Genomic DNA, 27,631 nt, shown 5'->3' with positions numbered 1-27,631 from the left:
ACTGTGGAGGAGGTACATTGATGACATCCTCTTCCTGTGGGATGGGGATTCTGATTCTCTAGAAGAATCCATGGCCACTTTAAATAGGAATGATAGCGGTTTTCAACTACAATATCTAATTAGTAGCACGGAGATATATTTTTTGGATTTAAATATTAGAGTAAGTGATGATGATATTGTCACCACCACTCACATTAAAGAGACTGACAGGAACGGATTTATCAATACCAATAGCTGTCATCACTCAGTCTGGTTGAGGTCTGTTCCTGTCAGTCAATTCCTGCGGTTAAATGGGAATTGTACTAATAGGACTGATTTCTTAAAGGGAGCTTCATTACTTAAAGATACATTTCTGGAAAAATGGTATGATATTGTAGAGTTGGATAGGGCCCTTGTTCGTGTGGACCAAAGAAACAGAGAGGAATTGTTGAGACCCAAACCAGTCAGGGTTAATGATTCCTTTAAGTATGCTTTCTTTTCCACATACTCCCTTCAACATTTTTCTGTCAAGAAAATTTTACGTAAGCATTGGCATGTGCTGTTGAATGATGGAGTGTTGGGCCCTCACTTTCCTAATACCCCTTCAGTTGTCTTTAAAGGTGTTCCGCCTCTAAGGCTTATGACTAGTGTTGAGCGAACACGGACTGTATTATTCGTGTTCGTACCGAATAATTGGATTTTTTTTACCCGAACACGGACACGGACACTTTACTGTATGTTCGGGTAAAAATCCGTGTTCGGTCGTTTTATTTCCGGGTTTTGCATGCTTTGGCTCTCTTTTAATGGCGGGCTTTCAACAGCCAATCAACAATCGTTTAACTGGTGTGCCTTAAGCCATCCCAGCCATGCCTGCAAATGTCTTAGTAGCTGTGATTGGCCGTCTGAAGCATGTGACCAAGTCTTTATAAGTTCGAGGCAGCCGCCGCAGCAGCGTCATTCTGCTGCTTAGCTAAGGGACAGAGCACACATCAATGTGCTGGCTGCTGATTAGGGAAAGATAGGCAGGAAAAAAACATTTGTGTCCGGATAGAATTGAGGGACAGGTCGGAGTGTTTAGGCAGGGCGAGTTGTAGGCATTTTAGGGATAGAGTCTGCTGAATTATAGGGTCAGTGTCTTCTACAAACTACAATCGATATTGCTGTGTGGGGGGTGGGGTGAATCTGCACTCAATCCTGATCTACGATCTCTTCTCAATCCTGTTAGGGACAGAGTCTGCTGAATTTTAGGGAAACTGTGTTCTACAAACTACAATCGATATTGCTGTGTGGTGTGGGATTGGAGATAGGCAGGTGTCAGTGATCCACATCCATTTTTCTGTGTGTGAGCTGCAGTGAACACAATCTTTTTGGGCTGCAGTGAACACAATCTTTTTGGGCTGCAGTGAACACAATCTTTTTGGGCTGCAGTGAACACAATCTTTTTGGGCTGCAGTGAACACAATCTTTTTGGGGTGCAGTGAACAAAATCTTTTTGGGGTGCAGTGAACACAATCCTTTTTGGTGTGCAGTGAACACAATCTTTGTGGGGTGCAGTGAACAAAATCCTTTGTGGGGTGCAGTGAACACAATCTTTTTGGGGTGCAGTGAACAAAATCCTTTTTGGGGTGCAGTGAACAACATCCTTTTTGGGGTGCAGTGAACACAATCTTTTTGGGGTGCAGTGAACAAAATCCTTTGTGGGGTGCAGTGAACACAATCTTTTTGGGGTGCAGTGAACACAATCTTTTTGGGGTGGAGTGAACAACATCCTTTTTGGGGTGCAGTGAACAAAATCCTTTTTGGGGTGCAGTGAACAAAATCATTTTTGGGGTGCAGTGAACACAATCTTTTTGGGGTGCAGTGAACACAATCTTTGTGGGGTGCAGTGAACACAATCTTTTTGGGGTGGAGTGAACAACATCCTTTTTGGGGTGCAGTGAACAACATCCTTTTTGGGGTGCAGTGAACACAATCTTTTTGGGGTGCAGTGAACACAATCTTTGTGGGGTACAGTGAACAGAATCTTTGTGGGGTGCAGTGAACACAATCTTTGGGGGGTACAGTGAACACAATCTTTTTGGGGTGCAGTGAACACAATCTTTGTGGGGTGCAGTGAACACAATCTTTTTGGGGTGGAGTGAACACAATCTTTTTGGGGTGCAGTGAACACAATCTTTGTGGGGTGCAGTGAACACAATCTTTTTGGGGTGGAGTGAACAAAATCATTTTTGGGGTGCAGTGAACAACATCCTTTTTGGGGTGCAGTGATCAAAATCCTTTTTGGGGTGCAGTGAACACAATCTTTTTGGGGTGCAGTGAACAAAATCCTTTGTGGGGTGCAGTGAACAGAATCTTTGTGGGGTGCAGTGAACACAATCTTTGGGGGGGTACAGTGAACACAATCTTTTTGGGGTGCAGTGAACACAATCTTTGTGGGGTACAGTGAACAGAATCTTTGTGGGGTGCAGTGAACACAATCTTTGGGGGGTACAGTGAACACAATCTTTTTGGGGTGCAGTGAACACAATCTTTGGGGGGTACAGTGAACACGATCTTTTTGGGGTGCAGTGAACACAATCTTTGTGGGGTGCAGTGAACACAATCTTTGGGGGGGTACAGTGAACACAATCTTTTTGGGGTGCAGTGAACAACATCCTTTTAGGGTGCAGTGAACACAATCTTTGTGGGGTGCAGTGAACAACATCCTTTTAGGGTGCAGTGAACACAATCTTTGTGGGGTACAGTGAACAGAATCTTTGTGGGGTGCAGTGAACACAATCTTTGGGGGGTACAGTGAACACAATCTTTGTGAGGTGCAGTGAACACAATCTTTGTGGGGTGCAGTGAACACAATCATTGTGGGGTGCAGTGAACTCAATCTTTGTGGGGTACAGTGAACACAATCTCATACTTCTGAAGATTTGAGGGTGCTGCCTGTTCCATACTCCCCCTACTCCTCATCTAGCCTTTTAGGGGTACAAACAATAGTAATTGGGGCCTAGTGTGGTTGTGTACGTGTGATATACATACACTTTTTTTGGATCATATTTTCTATTCCGCTATTTAATCAAAAACCTTTGGGGATCAGTTAAATTGGGGGATAGTCTGTGTTGGTACGTGTGAGAGAGATCCACCTTTCCAAGTTGTTGGGGTTCATCTCATACTTCTGAAGGTTTGAGGGTGCTGCCTGTTCCATACCCCCCCTACTCCTCATCTAGCCTTTTAGGGGTACAAACAATAGTAATTGGGGCCTAGTGTGGTTGTGTACGTGTGATATACATACACTTTTTTTGGATCATATTTTCTATTCCGCTATTTAATCAAAAACCTTTGGGGATCAGTTAAATTGGGGGATAGTCTGTGTTGGTACGTGTGAGAGAGATCCACCTTTCCAAGTTGTTGGGGTTCATCTCATACTTCTGAAGGTTTGAGGGTGCTGCCTGTTCCATACCCCCCCTACTCCTCATCTAGCCTTTTAGGGGTACAAACAATAGTAATTGGGGCCTAGTGTGGTTGTGTACGTGTGATATACATACACTTTTTTTGGATCATATTTTCTATTCCGCTATTTAATCAAAAACCTTTGGGGATCAGTTAAATTGGGGGATAGTCTGTGTTGGTACGTGTGAGAGAGATCCACCTTTCCAAGTTGTTGGGGTTCATCTCATACTTCTGAAGGTTTGAGGGTGCTGCCTGTTCCATACTCCCCCTACTCCTCATCTAGCCTTTTAGGGGTACAAACAATAGTAATTGGGGCCCAGTGTGGTTGTGTACGTGTGATATACATACACTTTTTTTGGATCATATTTTCTATTCCGCTATTTAATTTAACTGGGCCTCCATGCGAGACCTGTGTGCCTTGTTGCGCTGTTTTGAGTACTCCACCAACATGGCCAGTGGCAATGACGCCGTTCTCAGCTTAACTATCCCACTTCTATGCCTCCTTGAAAAAACAATTCGGGCGATGATGGAAGAGGATGTGGCACAGGATGAGGAGGAGGAGGAGGATGAAGAGGTAACATTTCCAAGGCTTTCAGGGCAGTCATTCGCAAGGGGCTCCGAGGGTGGGTTCATGCACACGCAAACGCCAGGGACGCAATTGTCCAGCAGGGGCACAGTTCTGGAGGATGAGGAGGATGAGGAGGAGGAGGAGCTGGAGGAGGAGATGGAACCATGTTCACAGCAGGGTGGCACCCAGGCCAGCTCATGGCCATCACTGGTGCGTGGCTGGGGGGATACAGAGGACACGGACGATACACCTCCCACAGAGGACAGCCTTTCGTTGCCTCTGGGCAGCCTGGCACACATGAGCGATTACATGCTGCAGTGTCTCCACAACGACCGCCGAGTTGCCCACATTCTAACTTGTGCTGATTACTGGGTGGCCACGCTGCTGGATCCCCGTTACAAGGACAACGTACCGTCCTTAATTCACTCACTGGAGCGCGATCGCAAGATGCGCGAGTACAAGCGCACGCTGGTAGACGCCATGCTGCTGGCATTCCCATCTGACAGCGGGGCCACAGTGGAAGCACAAGGCAGAGGAGGAGGAGGAGGAGGTCGCCAACGCAACCAGGGCACCGCCAGCACCTCAGAAGGCAGGGTTAGCATGGCCGAAATGTGGAAAAGCTTTGTCAGCACGCCACAACAAACAGCAGCACCAGCAGCTCAGATGGAACGTCTTAGCAGGAGGCAGCATTTTACCAACATGGTGGAGCAGTATGTGTGCACACGCCTACATGTAGTGAATGACGGGTCTGCCCCCTTCAACTTCTGGGTCTCCAAATTGGGCACATGGCCTGAGCTTGCCCTTTACGCCTTGGAGGTGCTGGCGTGCCCTGCAGCCAGTGTATTATCTGAACGGGTATTTAGCACGGCTGGGGGCGTTATAACAGACAAGCGCAGCCGCCTGTCCAGAGACAATGTGGACAAGCTCACGTTCATTAAAATGAACCAGGCATGGATCCCACGGGACTTTTCCGTACCTTATGCAGAATAGCAATGGATACCGACCTTACCCACCCATTGTTCCATTTTTGCTCTTTCTCACTCTTTTGGGGTGTACCCTCATTTAAAATTTTTGAAAAGAAGCAGTGTTGGCTACCTCGTCCTCCTCCTCAGGGCCAGATTAATGTAGGGGCTATTGGAGCTGCAGCTCCAGGCCCCTACCTTTTATATAGGCCCCGGGTTGGCCATATTCACTGTTACCGCTCTTCTGTCACTTGTAAACACAGAAGTCTGGCTTCTATGCTCGCTTCCCCAGGCAGCACCCTCAGAACCTCCCCACACAGCGTGAAGGCCGGACAAGGAGGGACAGTTGGCGATGCATGGATGTGTTTATGGGCTTCAGAGACAGCATCCCATGTTGAATTAGGCATGCATGGCTGCACCCTTCCTCCTCTGGGTGCATGGCAAGGCACGGCCCTTAAGGCCCTTCAAAATCCTCAGCACCAAGCCCATGATGCTGTTAATCCGGCCCTGGTCCTTCTCCACCGCCGCTTCCACCTACACCGCCCATAGGTGTGCGCAGCCTATTGCATTAAGGTGTGCACCCCAAAGTTGAAATACACATGCATGTGTTTGCCAGCAGGGAGAGTAATGTATCGGGGCCATGTACCTGTAGGCAAGGAGAAATAGAGCAGAGCAGGTCCCAGGGAGATCTTTCCCATCTCCTCACTGGCAATGCTATGTGCCCTAGGTGATTAGGGTGTGCCCAGGCACACCCAGCACACCCTGTGCGCACGCCTATGTCACCGCCACATCCACCACCACCTCAACCTCCCTCCTACTCCATATGGGCCTCGTCCTTCAGAGATGAAGAAGAACATTGTTTTATTTTTCTGTTTTTTTTTGTTGTTTTAAGTTATTTCCCTATCCACATTTGTTTGCAGAGCACTTGCCATGCTCTTAATTACGTTTTGCTGCCATTTGCAGCACTCTAGCCCTTTCCTTTGGTGTTTTAGAGCCATTTTAGTGCCTTAAAGTTCGGGTCCCCATTGACTTCAATGGGGTTCGGTGTCCGGGAAAAGTTCGGTAAAAGTCCGGGACACGGACCCGGACTTTTTTTTAAAGTTCGGCCGAACCCGTCGAACACGGACATCTAGGTGTCCGCTCAACCCTACTTATGACAGTTCCGAACATGTTGGATCCCCCTAATACTACATCTTTTTTTCATAACATGGGGTGGGGGGGTTCTTCCCGTATAGGAAATTTACTTTTTGTAAGATTAATGTTCTGAAAGATAGGAAAATAGAGGAGTTTCAGTCTAATTCTATTCATCAAAAATATAAAATCAAACCATTCATTACTTTTACAACCAAGCATGTGGTATACCCTATTAGGTGTCCATGTGGATTGGAATATATAGGTCGAACTATACAGATGTTAAGTTTGATTAAAAGAACATGTAACTAATATTCTCAAGGGCTATCCCAAACATAGTGTTTCTAAGCACTATGATTTATGTCATGGGAAAAACCCAGCTGGGACTGTTTTCCTGGGGATAGATACATTTTCTGGTAGCTTTTGTCTTTGCAACGGGATGTATTATTGACCACAAGATGGCGCAGTTTACCGGTCTGCATTATTTTAATAGATTTTTTATTCTACCTAATTAGGTATTAGATTTGGAAGAAGTCCATTTTAGCTTACTTTTAATATATATTGATTGATTGCAGTTTTTAATCTATTGCATGAATTTATCGTGACAAGTGTAACCTTTTTAGGTTAGCTAACATTTTATATAAGAAGTTTGTCGGCCCACCATTTGGGTGTTGAAACGCAAATAGAAGCTGTTTACTTCCGGTTGCTGGAACGCAACCAGAAGATACGCCCATGTCTAATGACTGCAAATATAAATACTCGCTGAGAAGCATCTTTGGCCATGCCCCTGACAACATCATACCATGACAAAAAGTGTAGGGAGGAGCCTACACTCCACGGACATGGAGTCCGAGACACCATGGCCGTCTTGACGGTTAGATACAGCTATACAACGCTGGGAGCTGGACGTGTTTAGTCCCTTATATATGTGTAAGTGTATTTTGATTCTTCAATAAAGTGAGTCTAATGGTATACACTATGAGGAATATCCTATTTATTTCTGCATGACGATTTATCTGCGTGAGATATAGAGGAGAGGATTACTCTAGAGACAAGTCGCTGGTATTCCAATGCTGCCAGTACCTAATAAACCATCTGTTGCTTCCGTAGACAAGCTTGCAAAGACCTTTGTAATGAGGGTCTGTGTCAATTGGTAAGAGACTGTGAAATTGGGTGTTGGTGGTGGTCTCCGTAGCACACTATCAAAAGACTTCCTTTTATCTTCTTAGATGAGGAGGTTTGAGAAACGGATCAGCACTGCACCTATATTGTGTGGGAGATTAGCTCACAGGGATCACCTTTTCCAGGAAAGTAAGGCCAGCATGCAGGTAATTTCTTTTGATTCTGGTGGGTTGCCAGCTTTATTTAGCAGAGGTTTGCAAATATGCAAAAACAACAAAACAGTCAAATAAATCCTTGCCGTCCAGCGCTAAACTAAACAACAGTTTTTCTCACTATACAGTGTGGGGCTGGTCCCCATCACCCACAAAAACACATGGTAAAGCAAACCTGTTCTTTTGAAAGTCCAAACAGAGCTCCTCTCTCAGATTCCCTTCTGATTCTCAGGCCAGAGCATTCCTGTGCTCCCTTCCTGTTCATTTAAAGTCCACCTGAGCATGGACTCAGGTAACCCACAATCTCTGGACAGGAACCTAGCCTGTCACAGAGGCTGGAAAAACTCAGGCCGGATTCCGGTTCAGTCTCTCACTGCAGAACGTATGCGAGGTGAAATATAGTGATTATCTACTACCTCACCTTATCTACTACGCATACCGTCACAATTATTTCTAAATTTTCAGTTTGTGATTTTGTCATAAGTATCACTGATTTAATCACTATTGCACATTGTATTTGCATTACTGTGTTTTTTTGCACATTTTTGATATTTTGTTTTTTTGATTTAGTGCTACTTTACCATATTCTTCAATAACATGCATTATCAGATCACATAAATATTTATGCTTATGGCTGTGAAAATAAATGGTGAAGTGCAGGAGGATATTCCCCGTGATGGCAAATCCTGTGGAAAATTAAAGAAATCCGTTGGACAAATCCAACACCAATAATCACCTGTTTCCAGAAAATCAGCTATGGATGTCAATGAAGATCTCCTGAAGCCTGTAGACATGGTCATCTTCAACATACCAGGTTGGAATGATTTAAACTGGGTGGCAATTATGTCTAGAGGTACCTTTAGAGTTGGAAGACTCCATTTGACATGACAATCTGTCTTTGACTCTTGAAAGGGTCATGATATAGTGCACCTTAAAACATATTTTTAATGTGTTAAAGAGTTCCTCTGGGTTGTACTCACCCAAATGAATGCATAGAGAAAAACAGGATGCACATATTTTGTAAGTCAACACAATCTAGAAGGATTATCATTCAATAATGACACAAATATTAAAAGCACAAAACATAACTGAGTTGAATTTCAGTTACTGTATAGATATAGCACCCTCCTAGGTAGGTGCTAGAGAGAGAGTATAGTTTTTGAATCCTGTCTGTTTACCAGAGAGATTCCAGGTAAATCTATATTGTTCTCTGCCTACCAGAGAGCAGGATCTGCTAGTGAAGTCTGCTCAATGTGCTCAGATGCAACTCAGTCTGTCTTCAGTGTTTCACACTGGTCCAATAGGGAGGCATATTGGACAGTGGGAGGAAACCTGACAAATGAGTGCACAGGTGTTTAATGCAGCCCTGGTGATTTGACAGAGGAAAGTGCATCCGTGCATGCTGGGATACTGTATAAAAGCCAGGAACACTTGTGCTCGGGGTCTTTCATCTGCATAGCGGAGTCCCAGAGGGAGGGAGCGGTTACCTCCTCCTCTGTAGACGTGTCATGCAGCCTCAGGTAGTCAACCTGAAGGCCCAAAGAGCTAGAGAGGAACTGAACCCGGAGGTCCTGTGAAGCTGACTGAGTGTCAGGGAAATGGCTGTGAGAGAACTGGTAGTACTGCCAGTAGTGCTAATGGATGTTCTTGGCGCATCTGGTGCATTTCTGTGCTCCCTGGCATAAGAATGGTGTACCGGTGTTTGCAACGGCGCAAGGGCGTCAATTGGCGAACGCCTGTATGCAATGCGTGACAGACAAAGCCTTTTGCTGGCCTATAAAAGGTGGCTGTGGAGTGCCTCTCATTGCTGGTTTATCGTCAACTTTCCAGTGTTCCTGTGCCTCCTGTACCTTTCCCTGTTGTGACCTGGCTTGTTCCTGACTCCAATTGATCTTCTCCTGGCTTGACCCTTGGCTCTCTCCACCCGACTTGGCTTCTGTTGATCTCCTATGTATGACCCCGGCTTCCACTATTTGACCTTGCTACCTTCTCCTGCCTAAAGACCTCGGCCTGCTCCTGCTTCTTCAACCTGACTTGCCTTCCAGTTTGCTCACAGTGTTTGACCCCCTGCCTGGACTTTGCTCTGCACCAGTTGCATGGCTTCTTGGAAACCTTCCGGAGTCCTCTGCCCTGCTGTGCTTCCTGCCACCCAGCAAGCTCCTGAAGTTCCTCTGCTCTTCTCATCTGTACCCTGCTGGCAACCGGTGTGCCTTTGGACGCTACACCTCCTGTATCATCTTCAGGGGTGTGCCGCACTTAGCTGCAAGGGAAGCCCTCTCAGCACCTTGGCCTCGGATTAGGTATCTGACACTGAGAGGGGAGACACTGAAGGATCTGATTCTGCAGTACAGTGAGTACAGATCTAGGTCAGGGGGCCTGACCTGAGGGGGGCCACCCCTGCAGCTAGAAGAGTCAGTGGATGGGTGTCATTAAAGGGGATACTAGTGAGTATCCTGAAGAGAATGTAGATCACCAAGGCTATTGCTGGAGAAAGAGTAAGGAGACTTAACCCTTTCCATACATGTGGCAGTATGTTTTTAGCAGTGTGACTGCTTCCAAAAGCAACCTGGTGAGGCCAAGTGAGAGTTCTCCTTATACGATGTACATAGTTCCAGTTGGAGTATCCCACTATTCCCTTCTCCCATCCAAGTTACACAATAAATACTAAAAACCAACTGCTTCCAAAAGCAACCTGGTGAGGCCAAGTGAGAGTTCTCCTTATACGATGTACATAGTTCCAGTTTGAGTATCCCACTATTCCCTTCTCCCATCAAAGTTACACAATAAATACTAAAAACTAACACCCCTTGACTGTTTATTGAGCAATGAGCCATTGGGAGTAGCAATAAATATGTGAACTCTACCCTCAGTGACTGTGGGCTGGTAATCAGAAGATGCCCAAAAGTCACCATACAGCGAGCCCTATGGGGACAATGTTACATATACATGAAAAAACAGGAGTTTATCCTACACATGATTTTCCTGCTAAGTGAACATTCGTTAAGTTCTAGCTTTGCTAGACCGTTTTACCAGTTGGTGCAGACTACACATTTAAAAAAAGGCATGAGTTTTATAGGTGTTCACAATTATAGCGGCCTGAAGAAAAAAGGAAAGGAACATATTATCATTGTATAATAGCCTGCAATTTAAAATTTAGCTTCTATTAATTTGTTGGCAAAATAAAGTTAAATGTATTTTAGTATTATTAGTATAAATTTAAATGTAAACTATTGTAATGGTTTAAAGCATATCTGTAGTCAAATTCATTTCCACATTGATTTTCAAATATTTCTAGCCTACTCCTATTTATCTGAGTAATCATGAAGCTAAAAAATTACTTTTTGAAGTAGCCCACACACTTACTTTCTTGAATGCTGCAACACATATTCACCAAGCCCTGTAAATATGCACTTTCTGTTAGGCTTCATGTACACTGCAGTTGCCCAGGGTTGTTGGGAAGAGGCCCCTTTTCCCATCAACATAGGGACAAGGTGCTTTGGGGTGGGGGGCGCAGAACTTCCCCTGCTCCAAAGCACCCACACCCCCAATGTTGGGAGCATGTGGCCTGGTATGGTCCAGGAGGGGGGTGCTCACTTGTCCCCCCTCTCCTGACCTGCCAGGCTGCATGCTCGGATAAGGGTCTTGTATGGATTTTGGGGGGAACCCCACGCCTTTTCTTCTTTCAATTTTGTTGTGCGGTTCCCTTTCAAGGTCCATATCAGACTCAAATATGTGAACTCTACCCTTAGTGACTGTGGGCTGGTAATCAGAAGATGCCCAAAAGTCACCATACAGCGAGCCCTATGGGGACAATGTTACATATACATAAAAAAAACAGGAGTTTATCCTACACATGTAAATATGCACTTTCTGTTAGGCTTCATGTACACTGCAGTTGCCCAGGGTTGTTGGGAAGAGGCCCCTTTTCCCATCAACATAGGGACAAGGTGCTTTGGGGTGGGGGGCGCAGAACTTCCCCTGCTCCAAAGCACCCACACCCCCAATGTTGGGAGCATGTGGCCTGGTATGGTCCAGGAGGGGGGTGCTCACTTGTCCCCCCTCTCCTGACCTGCCGGGCTGCATGCTCGGATAAGGGTCTTGTATGGATTTTGGGGGGAACCCCACGCCTTTTCTTCTTTCAATTTTGTTGTGCGGTTCCCTTTCAAGGTCCATATCAGACTCAAAGGGCCTGGTATGGAACCTGGGGGGCCCCCACTTTTTTGTTTTAATTTTGGCGTGGGGTTCCCCTTCAAGATCCTCAGAGAACAAGTAGCACCACAAGTTTGGTCATAATCATCCAACCTGTATGAGACTTTTATTCAAATCAGTGGGCTGAAAATCAGATCAGTTAAGACAGCTCTCATAGGGAACCATTGATTTTCAATAGTGCCAATGCAAAAGCTACTTAAAGCGTGTTTTTACAACCTAGATTTTGTCCTCAACACTCCACAGAAACTGCTCTCCTTAAACTAACTAACGGCCAAAACCAATAAACACTATTCTGTACTCCTACTCCTTGACCTTTCTGCTGCATTTGACCACCCCCTCCTCCTTAATAAACTCCACACTTTTGGTCTCCTTGACTGTACTCTTTGCTGGTTCTCTTCCTACTTATCCAACCGCTCCTTTAGCGTTACTTACAATTTTCTTCCTCCTCTCCTCTTCCTTTCTCTGTTGGGGTCCCACAAGGTTCTGTTTATGGACCTCTCCTATTTTCAGTCTACACCTCCTCTCTGGGTCAGCTGATACTATCTCTACGCTGATGACACCCAAATCAATTTCTCTACCTCTCAGCTCACTCCCTCAGTCTCCTCATGTATCACTAATTTACTAGCAGATATATCAGTCTGCATGTCACACCACTTCCTAAAACTCAATCTATCTAAAACCGAACGTATAATTTTTCCACCACCACGTGCCCTTCCCCTGATCTCTCTGTCAATATCGATGGCACAACTATCAGCCCATACCCGCATGACAAAGTCCTAGGTGTAGTCCTGGACTCTGAACTCTCCTTCAAGTCCCACATCCAATCACTGTCCAAATCTTGCCACCTCAACTTCCGCAACATCTCCAAAATATGCTCCATTTTAACCAATGACACAACAAAGCTCCTTGTTCACTCCCTGGTTATCTCTCACCTCGACTACTGCAACTCCCTTCTCATTGGCTTGCTTCTACATAGGCTATCCCCCTTCAATCCGTCATGAATGCTGCTGTCAGACTCATCCACCTTACCAATCGCACAGTGTCTGCTACTCCTCTCGGTCAATCCCTCCACTGGCTTCCGCTCACCCAACAAATTAAATTTAAAATACTAACAACAGCTTACAAAGCCATCCACAACTCGGCCCCCAGATACATCACTAGTCTAGTCTCAAAATACCAACCTAATTGTTCTCTTCCTTCCTCACAAGACCTCCTGCTCTCTAGCTCCCTTGTCACCTCCTCCCATGATTGCATTCAGGACTTTTTCAGAGCCTCCAATCCTATGAAACTCCTTACCCCAATCTGTCCAATTATCTCCTACTCTATTAGCTTTTAGACAATCCCTGAAAATCCTCCTCTTCAGAGAAGCCTATCCTACACACACCTAACAACTGTATTTTCATTTACTCCATCAGCTCATCCCCCACAGTAATTGCCTTTTGTTTCACTTGACCCTCCCTTCTAGATTGTAAGCTCTAATGAGCAGGACCCTCTGATTCCTCCTGTATTGAACTGTATTGTAACTGTATTGTATGCCCTCATGTTGTAAAGTGCAAACTGTTGGCGCTATACAAATCCAGTATAATATTATTAATATTAATACAGGAAACACACCACATCATCACTGTTTGCAAGCAACAAGGTACCATGAGATATGTAGCTCTTAGAAATCAAAGGTAAACAGCAGAGGAGAACACTAAAAGCATAGAGGAAATACAGAACATTGTTGTGCAGATAGGCAGTGCTCACATTATTCACTTCAAGACCACCCCACAGATTTACTGCTACATGCCAGCTCTCCTGTGCAAAATCACCTATACAGTATATACGTGATTCTAGACTTCTGCCTGCAGGTGGCGCCCATGCATCGGAAAGGCCGCTTCTGCTGTTATTTTTCACTGGATGTCTGACGGCACCTGATGGCACCTGCTGATTGTCGGTAAAACACACATAAAGGGGATCTGCCACAAGGCAGATCTCCATCCTGACAGAGGAAGAAGGGATATATTTTATGTTCCTGCAAAGCAGGGAATAAAATCAATCTCTTCCCCTAGTAAAAGCAGCACATGCAGTACACAAAAACAGTGACTATGTACACAGTTAACCCTTTGACTGCCCTAGATGTTTAATCCCTTCCCAGCCAGTGTCATTAGTACAGTGACAGTGCATATTTTTAGCATGGGGTCATTTAGAATCTCTTGGAAAGTAAAAGACACTAGGAAACACTGGCGAACCTGGTTTTATGAACACTAGCTGTTGCTCAGGCAAAGCCTGAAGCAATAAGCCTAAATAGAAAGAGAGATGGACTATCTGGGCTTGGAGTGAGCATGTAGCTAAATAAATCAACAGCAGGTGAATTACTAGTCTTCAGCACAAGTCTTGTGGGATTACAGGTAACAGCAGACTCTAGAAAGTTAAATATATGGAACTACATGTACCAGCATGCCTGCAGGTCTTTGGAAGTAAATGTGATAGATCAGCAGCAAATGTGGTGATCTTTGACATTACCTTGTAAAATCAAATATTTTGAATCATTTTAAATAATATAAACTGATGACTAAATCGTATGTTGATTTATTTTTAATATGTAAGTAAATGTTAATGGGAATGAAAAATACAAAATGTTGAATTTGTTCTTTTATTTGTATATTTTCTATGAATATCAATTTCAAAGCACTTGTACAAAAACATTTTTTTCTGTTGATAGAACTACCTTTTTATCCAATCCAGATGGCTACATTTAGAATAAAACATTGTGAACAAATAACCTCGAGCAGTACAAGTAAGAAATAAAAAAACGCCATTGTCTTCTTGTGAAAGACATGGGAATTATACAAGTACATAGTAACAATACAGCTTCATTGGATTCTTGTAGTAATTTTGCTCCATTGATGTTTTGTATGGTTGGAGTAATTATGTATATTGTATTATATAACACATCTCATGCTCCATGATAAGGTGAAGAAACTCCAGGTGCCTGCTTAATGTCTGTTTTATACAATATTATATAACCATAGGTTAATTATTTTATATTTGCCTGCATATTAAATCCATAAAATGACCTACTAAAAGACATAGCTCTTAGTAGTTGATTAATATTTACTAAAATGAGCACATGACTAGATATTAAAGTGATTGTAAATGCTCATTTTTTTATTATTAAAATAACAAACATGGTAAAATTACCCCTCTGTGTGCTCGCTCCCACATCCCTGGACACACTCGTTCCCTCCTCACTGGTTGTGATTGACAGCAGCGGGAGCCAATGGCTCCCGCTGCTGTCTCTGAGCCAATGAGGAGGGAGAGAGCTGCTGCTCTCGTGCACATCGCTGGATCAAGATCAGGCTCAAGTAAGTATAAGGGGGGCTGAGGGGGGAGCTGAATGCAGGATGTTTTTTACCTTAATGCAGAGAATAATATTAAAAACATGTTGCGCAGACCCTAAATTAATGTGAATAAATATCCAATTAAAAAACTAAAATGTAAAAAATTAAATAAAAAGTCCCAATTGTCCTATGCATTTCGTCACAACTGACATCTTCCCAGGCAGATGTCAGTTGTCATGAAACATGTAGGGAGGAGCCTGCTGTGACTCTATTGTGCCTCCAGATGTTTTAGATCGGCTTTATTATATGCCAGCCAGAATCTCTGTATAGAGTGTTTTTCTAACATCACATTTTTTTTAAAGATTTTTTTACAGTAGCATGACTTGAGTTTATACATGGTACCAACATCTCAAAATGCTATATGTAAACATGCAGAAAAACCATGAGTGGAAAGGACTTTTAAGGTACCATTAATCAAACCAATGTATAAAATTAACAAAGCTTCATTGTTGTTGCATTAAAAACTTACAATAGAAAAGTCATGCACAGGCCATAAGCTTGTTATACATCATATACTGTTCACATTACTGGAATGCAACATATCACAGAAGGGGGCATGGCTTGGTTCTTCATGTTAGAGGACATTGACTCTCCAGCCCCCGCAAAGAATCAGCTTGTAATCAGCTCTGGAGGCTTCCCAGCTGCTCAATTTTGCTAGCTTCCACATCCACAGTTCACTGGGAAACATGTGCAGTTACCCTGCATCGTTACCTGCACACCCACACCATGACAAGAAGAAAAAAGGAGGTCGGAGTGTGGACAGGCCTTCACAAGATGGTGCTGGCCTGCTTCCTCCATGCTCTGCTAAGGACAGGGGGAAAGAGACTTCTGCAAAGCTGGAGTGATTCGCTCATCTCCTCCACCTCGCTTCACATTGTCTCAGGAGATGGGAGCTGGGACTAACCAGTGAGACAACTCTGCTACACAAGCTGAGGTACCTAGGGGATCTGGGTCAGGGGAATAAGACCCCACAAACAAGACAATGGGAAGCGACTGGGCTGCATTAACCCCATGTGTACTTAGCACCCCGCTTAAAAAGCCCACATTAAAAATATGTTTTCAATGCCATCCAAACATGCAATTCTGCTCTGACCACCTTAACCACCCAATTCCAGCAATTTAAAGAGGAAGTATAATTTATCCGACACAACATGCAAAAAGTGCGGGAACGCACTTCTGCACTAGAAGGTTGCGTCAGCTCCATGGAAGATGATTTGGCCCAGACAAAGAGGGATCTCAAGGCCATGGGCATTCAAACCATGTGCAATACCAATTGTATTGCTAACCTTGAAAACTGACTATGTCGGAGCAACATAAGGATTCTGGGACTGCCTGAATGGAAGTGAAAAAAAAACCTGGCGGAGTTTATTGAACAATGGCTTTCGGACATTTTCTACCACACCAACTTTTCACCATTCTATGCTGTAGAGCAGGCTCACAGAATACCTGCACTGCCCCTACCCCTGGCTAATTCCCCATGGCAATTCATACTGAAACTTCTGTACAACAAAGACCGTGACACCATCCTAATGCTGGCTTGCACTAAAGAAGAAGTCAAGGTCCATGGCTCCAGAATCTAATTTTTTCCAGACTTCTCCATAGCAGTCCAAAAACAGAGAGCTCAATTTGAAAATGTCAAGCGGAGACTTAGATCCCTACAATATGTTATATCCAGCAAAGCACTGCGTGGTCGCTCAGGGAGAAGTGCTCTTCTTTGACAACCCCAAAGCAGCTGCTTCTTGGCTAGACAGGAATGAGTAACATCCGGTCTCCGCCTGAAATAATGTCACTACCTGAGTGGTCAGTGCTTTGACAGTTTCCTCTGTTTCTTTAAGTGTGAAGTCATGGGAAGCCTCCATCGATATAAGCCATTGGCGGATTGAATATGATATCTTCATTACCAATTTCAATTGTACCAGCTGAGATGTTAACTGATGGACGCTATGGTTGCCTATGCCCCCAGTGGACTCCGACAGGTAATAATGTTTGTTTGTTTGTTTTTTTTGTTTTTTTTACTGGCTACATTTTTGTTTGGTTGGCTGGACTGTTTTTCTTTATTCTCCAATTTGGTTGCATCAATCTCATTTTGTATCTCTTATATGCCATGGACTTAATCATCTACTTCTAGATATTGCTACACTGATTATCCCACTTTACTTTAGACTCCAACAGATTAAGTCTTCTCCTGTTTCATCGAGAAACTGTGCGACCTACTCCACTTTTCATCGGGCCTCTCTGCTTCAGGCTTGTTGCCTATTTTCTTCCATTAACTCATGGCTACTGACTTTACATTAACATCATGGAACGAGCAAGGGATTAAAGACCCCATTAAGAAACACACTATCTTCAGCGTACTGTCACAAAGTGGGTCAGTGGTGGTGTGCCTACAGGAAACACACCTTATGTGATGTCAGAAGGGGCGATGCCACCGGGTGGCGTAACCGGTTGTCCCCGCCTCTTGCCTATAAAACAGCTGTCAAAGCTGAAGCGCGGCATACGGCGGGTAGCCTCAGAAGAGGCGGAAGCGTTTTTGAATTTTTTTCTATTTTTAGGGTCGGCAGGTGTCGTGATCGACGATGGATTTACATTGTGGGGCAATATTTTTTTTTCTTTTTAGTAAAGGAATTGTCAAAAACAGTGTTCTGTGGTTTTTCCTTTTTTACACTTTTTTGGTGAATGGGTAGGGGTACGATGTACCCGATACCCATTCACAAAGGGGGGGAAGGATCTTGTTAAAGGGGGCTTCCAGATTCCGATAAGCCCCTCATCCGCAAACCCCCACAACCACAGCCCAGGGTTGTCGGGAAGAGGCCCTTGTCCCTATCAACATGGGGGCAAGGTGCTTTGGGGGGCACCCCAAAGCACCCTCCCCATGTTAAGGGCAAGTGGCCTGGTTTAGTTTAGAAGGGGGGCACTCGCTCATCCCCCCTATCCTGACCTGCCAGTTTGCATGCTTGGATAAGGTTCTGGTATTGATTTTGGGGGGGACCCCACGCCATTTGTTTTTTACTGTATGGCTTGGTTCCCCTTAAAATCTGTACCAGACCCAAAGGGCCTGGTATGGGTTTTGGGGGTGACCCCATGCCGTTTTTTTTTAATTCTGTCATAGGGTTCCCCTTAACCACTTAAATACAGGGCACTTTCACCCCTTTCCTGCCTAGACCAATTTTCAGCTTTCAGTGCTCGTTGGCATCTATGGGAAATATTGGACAGCTTGGTATGGCACTGCTCCCCCGTCTTTAACATTGGCATCAATGGGAAACCTTGGTCAGCTTGACAAGGCACTGCACACGAACTATTAGTGACAGGAACACAAAACTTGGGGAGCACCGAGAGGGGACCCAGGACTACAACATATCTATACATTTTAAAGTGAGGTATGCCTGTAAACAACATTGACTTCACTAAACTAACTCAACACACTATCCACTTACTACCTGCCTAATCTCTATTGTCAAACACTATACACGGCTGCCGTGTAAGCAGCAGCCTTATATAGTGTGGGGAGTGGACTTAGCCTCTGAGCCATGATTGGCTAAAGGCACCCTGCCTTTGGCCAATCATGGCACCGACAAGACATTGTGCTGTGATTGGCCAAAGCATACAGGTCAGGTGCATGCTTTGGCCAATCACAAGCACTTAATGCATTGCAATCGCGTAGTGCATTATGGGGCGCTCATCAGCAGGCAAACTTCTTGCCGAGCACCCCGGGTGTTCGTGTGTACACCCGATGTTCGAGTCAAACTTACATTCGAATCACACATCAAGCCCATATCTAATCCTCATTTTACTCTTTCTTTAGTGATCTACAGTCAGGTCCATAAATATTAGTACATCGACACAATTCTAATCTTTTTGGCTCTATACACCACCACAATGGATTTGAAATGAAACATACAAGATGTACTTTAACTGCAGACTTTCAGCTTTAATTTGAGGGTATTTACATCCAAATCAGGTGAAATGTGTAGGAATTACAACAGTTTGTATATGTGCCTCCCACTTTTTAAGGGACCAAAAGTAATGGGACAATTGGCTGCTCAGCTGTTCCATGGCCAGCTGTGTGTTATTCCCTCACTATCCCATTTACTATTTACTATTTGCATTTGGAATCTCTTGCTGTCAACTCTCAATATGAGATCCAAAGAGCTATCACTATCAGTGAAGCAAGCCATCATTAGGCTGAAAAAACAAAACAAACCCATCGGAGAGATAGCAAAAACATTAGGCGTGGCCAAATCAATTGTTTGGAACATCCTTAAAAAAAAAAAGAACGCAACGGTGAGCTCAGCAACACCAAAAGACCCGGAAGACCACGGAAAACAACTGTGGTGGATGACCGAATAATTCTTTCCCTAGTGAAGAAAACACCCTTCACAACAGTTGGCCAGATCAAGAACACTCTCCAGGAGGTAGGGGTATTTGTGTCAAAGTCAACAATCAAGAGAAGACTTCACTAGAGTGAATACAGAGGGTTCACCAAACCATTGGTGAGCCTCAAAAACAGGAAGGCCAGATTAGAGTTTGCCAAACAACATCTAAAAAAGCCTTCACAGTTCTGGAACAACATCTTATGGACAGATGAAACCAAGATCAACTTGTACCAGAGTGATGGGTAGAGAAGATTAAGGAGAAGGAAAGGAACTGCTCATGATCCAAAGCATACCACCTCATCAGTGACGCATGGTGGCGGTAGTGTCATGGCATGGGCATGTATGGCTGCCAATGGAACTGGTTCTCTTGTATTTATTGATGATGTGACTGCTGACAAAAGCAGCAGGATGAATTCTGAAGTGTTTTGGGCAATATTATCTGCTAATATTCAGCCAAATGCTTCAGAACTCATTGGATGGCGCTTCACAGTGCAGATGGACAATAACCTGAAGCATACTGCAAAAGCAACCAAAGAGTTTTTTTAAGGGAAATAAGTGGAATGTTATGCAATGGCCAAGTCAATCGCCTGACCTGAATCCGATTGAGCATGCATTTCACTTGCTGAAGACAAAACTGAAGGGAAAATGCCCCAAGAACAAGCAGGAACTGAAGACAGTTGCAGTAGAGGCCTGGCAGAGCATCACCAGGGATGAAACCCAGCGTGTGGTGATGATGTCTATGCGTTCCAGACTTCAGGCTGTAATTGATTGCGAAGGATTTACAACCAAGTATTAAAAAGTGAAAGTTTGATTTATGATTGTTAATCTGTCCTATTACTTTTGGTCCCTTAAAAAGTGGGAGGCACATATACAAACTGTTGTATCTCCTACACCTTTCACCTCCATTCACTTGATTTGAATGTAAATACCCTCAAATAAAGCTGAAAGTCTGCAATTAAAGCACAACTTGTTTGTTTCATTTCAAATCCATTGTGGTGGTGTATAGAGCCAAAAAGATTAGAATTGTGTCGATGTCCCAATATTTATGGACCTGACTGTATATCAGAGCAAGGTGGCATACAACTATACTCAACCAGCTGACATTTTTCAATCATTGGCCTTGCCTATACTTTCCCCTGCAGACAGGAAACAATTAAAGCTCCTATATCTATAAAATAATAATAATGTGATGTGATGTCAGTGCTCAATTGGTCAATTAACAGCTGCATGCAGTCAGTTCAAATATACCAACACTCATAAGAACAACATAAAAAAATATTGCAGCACTGAAAGTGCAATCAAAAGTTATATAACATTAAATCTATGTTATAAATAATACATTGAAGTGTATAAAATAGTGAAGTGTCCTTAATCACAAGAAAGTGTCCTTTATGTCGAATCCACATGCAGAAAAATGACAGTCTCAGGTGTCACCAATGGTGTCTTGCCTCCACCAAATAGCTGAAAAACAAACCCACCGGAACCTGTTGCTGTCTAAATTATAGGACAGCAACAACGCCTCTAGCTGCTTGTGTTCTTCCTTTCTGGATATCAATGTTAATTAGATGTGGTAGATCTCCCAATCTTTATGATGAGGCCATCAGGAAACTCTCAACCGATCAGGCAGGAAAATCACCAAACGCAAGAGAAAGTACTCATAGTGTAGTATTTATTATACCATAAAAATGTAAAAAAAAAAAGCAAATAAATTCAAAATTAAAATTAAAATAAGTGACTTTGACTCACATCAGAAAACCGCCGAACTCTGAATGGAGAACTGGAGGCTAGACCTTACGTAAAGTGCTACTGAAGCAAATAGTCCATAAACTGCATACGAAGCATAGGGCAAAACACACTTACATAAGGTGCTGCCACAATGGACTTAGAATGGCGGCTAGACCTCAGGCATACGTATAATCAAGCTAAACAGCCGTTTTGCCCCATGCGCATCATCAGGAGCATTTAAATATAACATGCTGTGCCCATATATATATTCAGCCCTCACCATGTATCAGATTTCCATTGATTGCGGACAACACGAGAGGCGGAATGTCACAAACCATTTTAGTGTAGTCTATGATGTAATATCCGGTGTCCATGTCATATTACCATAATCTGTCCTAGATAAAGGTCAGGTAATCCAATTCCTCCCTTAGTATTTGCCCATATTATTCAGGCGTATTTGATACGTGGTGGGGAGTTTTTCCATATAAACACTGAACAGGCCTTCTTGTAGGTTGCAAAGAAGGATGCCAGTAAGTGGATCGGGATGGTCTGCATTAAATACAAGAAGCGTGTAAAAATTATAATTTTGATCAGATCTGACCGACCGAACCATGAGGCCTTTAAGCCTGCCCAGTCTTTCAGGTCTGTTTGGACCTTAGTTAATGCTATTTAAAAAGATACATTTGATCTCAGCAAAACTCTCTGCTTCCTGTGATGAAAGAGAGATATTCAAAGCGTGCGATTTTGTGTAATAAATTTTTAGGTTTGACATGGTACCAAAGTGGTCTATGTCTCTCAATAGATTTGGCAATGTCATGCAAGGCGACGTTAGTGAAAGAAGGTTGTCATCCACAAACGCAGCAACCTTAAACTCCCTATCTTGAGAAAAGGGTCAAACGTAGGGATATAAATCAAAGGGGATAGGGGACACTGCTGCTGGGTCCCATTGCTAATGGTGAAGGCATTCGACAGGTGGCCATTTACTTGTAAATTCGCAAAAGTAGTGGAGTACAGTGCTAAAATATGAGCCATCATGCAAGAACGGAGTCTGATCACTCGGGGTCTTAAATGAGGTCAATCAGTGGTGAAGATTCAAGGCTCAAATATTGTTGTCCCTTGCCTTGTAGAGAGTATGAAGTTGGTATGAAGACCACCTTATCTAAAGAAATTAGGTTAGGCAAGAGGGGTAGCAGAGCTTAAGTTTAAAGCTTAGAGTAGTATTTTTCAAAGTGTGTTGCTATGTCCTCATTGGTCAAGTAAACTGTGCCATGATGGTCACGTATTTAATGGATTATGAGAGAGGTTTTAGAAGGTGGAACTGTATGTGCCAGGAGTCTACCACTTTTATTGTCCTGCTCAAAGAACACCTTCTGGCAGAGCACATAATGGCGTCTTGTGCGTTTCTCCAGTTCCTCTAGTAAGAGAGAGTGGGTGTGAAGTAATTAGTTACATAGGGCCGGATTTAAAGAAACTGCAGCTTCAAACATCTATGACGTGTTTCAGTTTCGCCGCGTTCAAATCAATTAACTGGCGCTGCGGCGAATTGGTGAGTAAAACAGCAATAATGAATTCCGCCGTCAGCGGGATTCACTTACGATCGCGGCTTCGCCAATTCGCAAACTTATGTCTTCGTGCTTATAGCAGTTTCACATAGCGATGTGGGCTAGTGGATTAGTGCACACATTACATGTCTGTAATTCATCTCCCTCTGCTGTAGGTTCGAGGCTTACCATCTCCACCTACTTTTTTTATTTTCTTTTTTTGTTTATATTGCTAAAATGTAACGGATTACATCATATATATTGCTAAATAATGTTACACTCAGAAGCGCTTGCAAGCTTACACCATTTTAAGTGTTTTTTTGATCTTGTCTGTGTGTCGAATCGATCTTATGAAGGAAAGTACCAAAGGCAAGTGACCAAACCCCTACCCTACTTCAGGGCAAGATGAAACCTCACAATTTTACCATGGTCTTCTTCCCACATTCCATACAATGTTTAGTTCTTTAGCTATATGTGCTTTTTAGCCTTAACACACTCCTTTTTTTCCACCATACAGCTTTATTCTGCACAATAGCTAAGTGCTTTGCAACTTCACTGCAGTTAACAACGTCATGGGTTCAAATCACATCACTACACTTGGGATCTCTTTTCACTCTCATTTTTTTTAACAGTTTTTTTAAACTATCTTGAATTTGGGGGGGGGGGGGGGGGTCCTACCCAAATTTCAAGCACATCAATGGAAACAACACAATTTTGATTTTATGAGTGTGGTCCTAGTTTTATCGAGATGCAATTCTTTACATATTTACCATGGTTCTTACAATTTCTTGACCAATAAACATAGGTGTCTGATATTGGACTCTCTCCATATTTCAACAACACAGACCCTCATAGTCCAACACTACATTTGCCTCACACCTCAACACAACACTGTCACATCCCTACTCTACATTACAACCCCTCACATCACCAGTACAAGCAGCATGCAAAGTGCAAAACTCCGGCCTTGGCAGCTTAATGGGCCATACACTAACAATTTGTCTAGACTTTTTCCTGTAGACTTAACCAAACCATATAATATAAGCTCAAACCTCAACACTTTCAATTTGGATGCAATCAGGCAGGCCCTTGCACTACATAGAAAATGTCAATCTGAAGGATAAAGTCTTCTCTAAATCTTACAGTGTGGATGGCCCTTTTGTCTGTAGGCACCCACACAAAACAAAAAAACACATGTTCAATTCTAATGTATTTATTTATTTGAGAATGACAGCAGAAGGAGGGATGCAGCAAAAGAATATTGTCACTCTCCAGTCCGTGTGCCTTTACAGCGCCAGACCACGATCTTTGCTCCATGGCTACGGGATTCTGATGTCTTCCACAACTTCCGGCAGAGTTCAGAATCCATTCTGCACCTCTACCAGCTCATAGGGGACAGGCATGGCAAGGTTGCTGGTCAGCTTCCAAGCCACTTTCGAAGTTCCAGGGTGTTCATGTTGGTCATTGGCCATGTGCCTTACCAAATATCCACTGACCACAAAAGAAAATGAGTGGAGTCCATCAAGGTGGGTTTCTACCACCTACACCCGCAAGCAGTACCACTCCTGGAAAAATAAAACAAAGGATAAGACATTTCATAATGAAAATCACATCTTAATGCCTGTTTGCTTCATTCTGAACTTCATTTAATTTCGACATCACGAGTGAAATAACACATTTTATGCCAACTTACACAAACCAGAAATCATTAATGTAAACATTTGAATACACACCTGTGACGCCAGACAGCCCATCACCACAGGCTTCCCATGGTACGTGCCATGATTCCAAGATGTTGATGTTCTGGAAAATTACAACACCATAAGATACCAAGCAGCCGTTCATGTTATCAATAACTACACAGGTGGCATAGACACAAATAAACACCTGCCAGCTCTTCTCAGCCCTTTACACTATTCACAATACCAACATGTTTATGGTTAGAGGTGCATGTTTTTGCTCAAGTAACACAATTTTACCAATGTTGACTACACTTTATCTACAATGGCAAGTGTCATTGGCAGATGATAATCACCCTCTGTCTCCCTGTGAGTGGCACCTCTGCTAACTAGCTAATTAATACACATGCCCTATCTTGACCGGTTACAGTACTTACATGTAAAGTGGCTAGCAACCAGGGTATTCCGGGTGGCCATACCGGCAGCGGTGCTCCGCCGCCTGGGGGCCGCCGGCTGACGGACCTCTGGCTCCCTCTCCTCCGTCAGCTCCCAAGAATCATCCCGGGCAACGCACATGTTGTGCAACACGCAGCACGCCAGGATGATCTTGGAAGCCTTTGTAGGAGAGTACAGGAGTTCACCCCCAGGCCGGGCCAAGCAGAGAAACCGGGACTTGAGAAGACCTATGGTCAACTCAATGATACTCCGGCTTCTCCGCAAGGCCCTGTTGTAATTCCTCTCTGCTGGGCCCTGGGGGTACCTGATTGGAGCCATCAGCCACGTCAGCTGCGGGTAACCAACATCCCCTGAAAAATAAGAAAAATATACATTAGTTCTTCCTATCATGTGACTTTAGATGACTCCTCAAAATGGGAGACAATTAGGCATTTTACTAAACAACCTGCTCGTCTGTTTGCAAAAAATCATATGAAACATCTCAACTCTGTCTAACTGCCTAAATCACTAATACAAATGGGAAACTTGGCCCCTATTTTGTTCCTATTACATTAGCCTAGGTCTTACTTCTGGAATATATCTGCAACTAGAGTGAGGAAACCAATATTGACTCACTTATGCAAAGTACTTTGGGGATATGGCAATACCATTGGAATCATTTGTAGGTTTTCTTTGGGTGGCTAGAGGACACCATTTACACATTGGTTAACCACCTTCATTGGACTCAAAGACAACTTTGCAAATCTTTCTTTTGTGAGCTGCTAAGCTGCTGATCTGGTTGTGTGTGAACAGCCTGACAACTCCTAACACATCCATTTTAGGTAGGCTTTGCTTAAATCAGGGTGTACACCGATGTAGCTTATTCCTATGTCTATGTAATCTTACAGTTTATGTTGTTAAGACAAAATACTTTACCAATAAGCCACCCTTCGGGCATTTGTCCACTTTCAAACACCTCGTACAGAGTACTTGTTCTTAACATACTGGAATCATGGCACGACCCTGGGTGACCAGTGTTGACACTCATGATGCGCTGTTTGGCGTCACACACTAATTGGACGTTCACGGAGTGGTACTGCTTGCGGTTCCGGTATTCACTTTCGTGGCTCCTTGGGGGCCTAATGGCTATGTGGGTGCCATCGATTGCCCCTAGGATTTGCGGCATGTGTGCCCGCCGGTAGAAACCCAACTTGACTTCATTCCACTCATTTTCATTCTGTGGCCAGTGGATAAAATTGGGCACTATATCCACTATGGCATTAATGACCAACATGAACACCCTTGAAACTGTGGGCTGGCTAATGCCCATGATACTTCCCGAAGTGGCTTGGAAGCTGCCACGCCCTAAAATATACAAAGTGGCCAGCAATCTGGCCATGCCGGGCACCGCATGGCCGCGCTGTGTGTCCGGGTCAATTTTCTCTGCTATGAGCTGGTAGAGGTGTAGAATAGTTCCTCGCTCGAGCCGGAACTTCCTCCTGACATCAGAATCCCGCAGCTTGTCCAAATAGATCCTTGGAGCAAAAATGCGTGGCTGGCGAGGTAAGGGCACACGGACTGGAGGTGCTGCTGCTGGAGGTGCTGCTGCTGCTGCAGCTTCCCCACCTTCTGCTGCCTCCTGTGCCAGGGCCTCCTCAAACAAGGCACCGATAAATGCCAGCATTGCACCATCTAATGCGTCTGGGATATCGTCCTCCATTTTGAACGCGCAAATTCGCGAATGCGCAGATATATATAGAAACGGCCGCTAATTATCACACCTGTGAGCCAGCTATAAAAGGAGCACATGGCCAATATGGCTGCTGGATGTTATAGATCGATGTTTCTTATGTGCTAGCAAGACCCTGTGACCCACAACCTACATTATCTGGAGGTAAGACAATTGTATCTCTCTCTCCCAAAAAAAAGGAAGGAGAGAATTTGTACTTATCTTGGGTGTGCTTAAGTTGTCTATGGTGAATCCCCTCCAACCCACAATAGCTTGGGAACCCCTCAAGTGTCTTTTAATCATTGGCAGTTGGCCCCATGTGCATGTGGTTTGGACATGTGTTTTCTCATGTTTGTTAAAGGTGTGCAGTCTAGATTTGGCATCTAAACCTGCCCCCTTACCTTCCCAGCTTCCAAAGACACCATTTTTGCTTTCCTGATAACTGTAATTTATTATGTGCACGTATGTAGGTCATGCGATTTCTCATATATGTTTAATGTTTGCAGCCTCCTTTTGCCTATAAAGGATTACACCACCCCCCCCTCCACCAAGTCTGTTTGTGCCATTAGGTAAGTGTTTGGAGGGCCTTGTGTGATTTGTACCCATATGCGTTTTCTTATGTGTTTTTTTTTTCCATTTTTTTGTAGCCTCTTCTGCTCTTTGCCACCACCACCACCACCACCACCACCACTGTGTTTGTGCCATTAGGTAAGTGTTTGGAGGGCCTCGTGTGATTTGTACCCATATGCGTTTTCTTATTTGTTTTTTTTTTCCTTTTCTTTGCAGCCTCTTCTGCTCTTTGCTGCCACCACCACCACCACCACCACCACTGTGTTTGTGCCATTAGGTAAGTGTTTGGAGGGCCTTGTGTGATTTGTACCCATATGCGTTTTCTTATGTGTTTTTTTTTTCCATTTCTTTGCAACCTCTTCTGCTTTTTTTGCCACCACCACCACCACCGTGTTTGTGCCATTAGGTAAGTGTTTGGAGGGCCTCGTGTGATTTGTACCCATATGCGATTTCTTATGTGTTTTTTTTTTCCATTTCTTTGCAGCCTCTTCTGCTCTTTGCCACCACCACCACCACCACCACCACCACTGTGTTTGTGCCATTAGGTAAGTGTTTGGAGGGCCTTGTGT

The sequence above is a fragment of the Pelophylax lessonae genome, assembly GCF_965119305.1.
Source record: "Pelophylax lessonae genome assembly, chromosome: 5".
In the NCBI taxonomy this organism is placed as follows: Eukaryota; Metazoa; Chordata; class Amphibia; order Anura; family Ranidae; genus Pelophylax; species Pelophylax lessonae.
Note: the sequence above shows the minus strand (reverse complement) of the source record.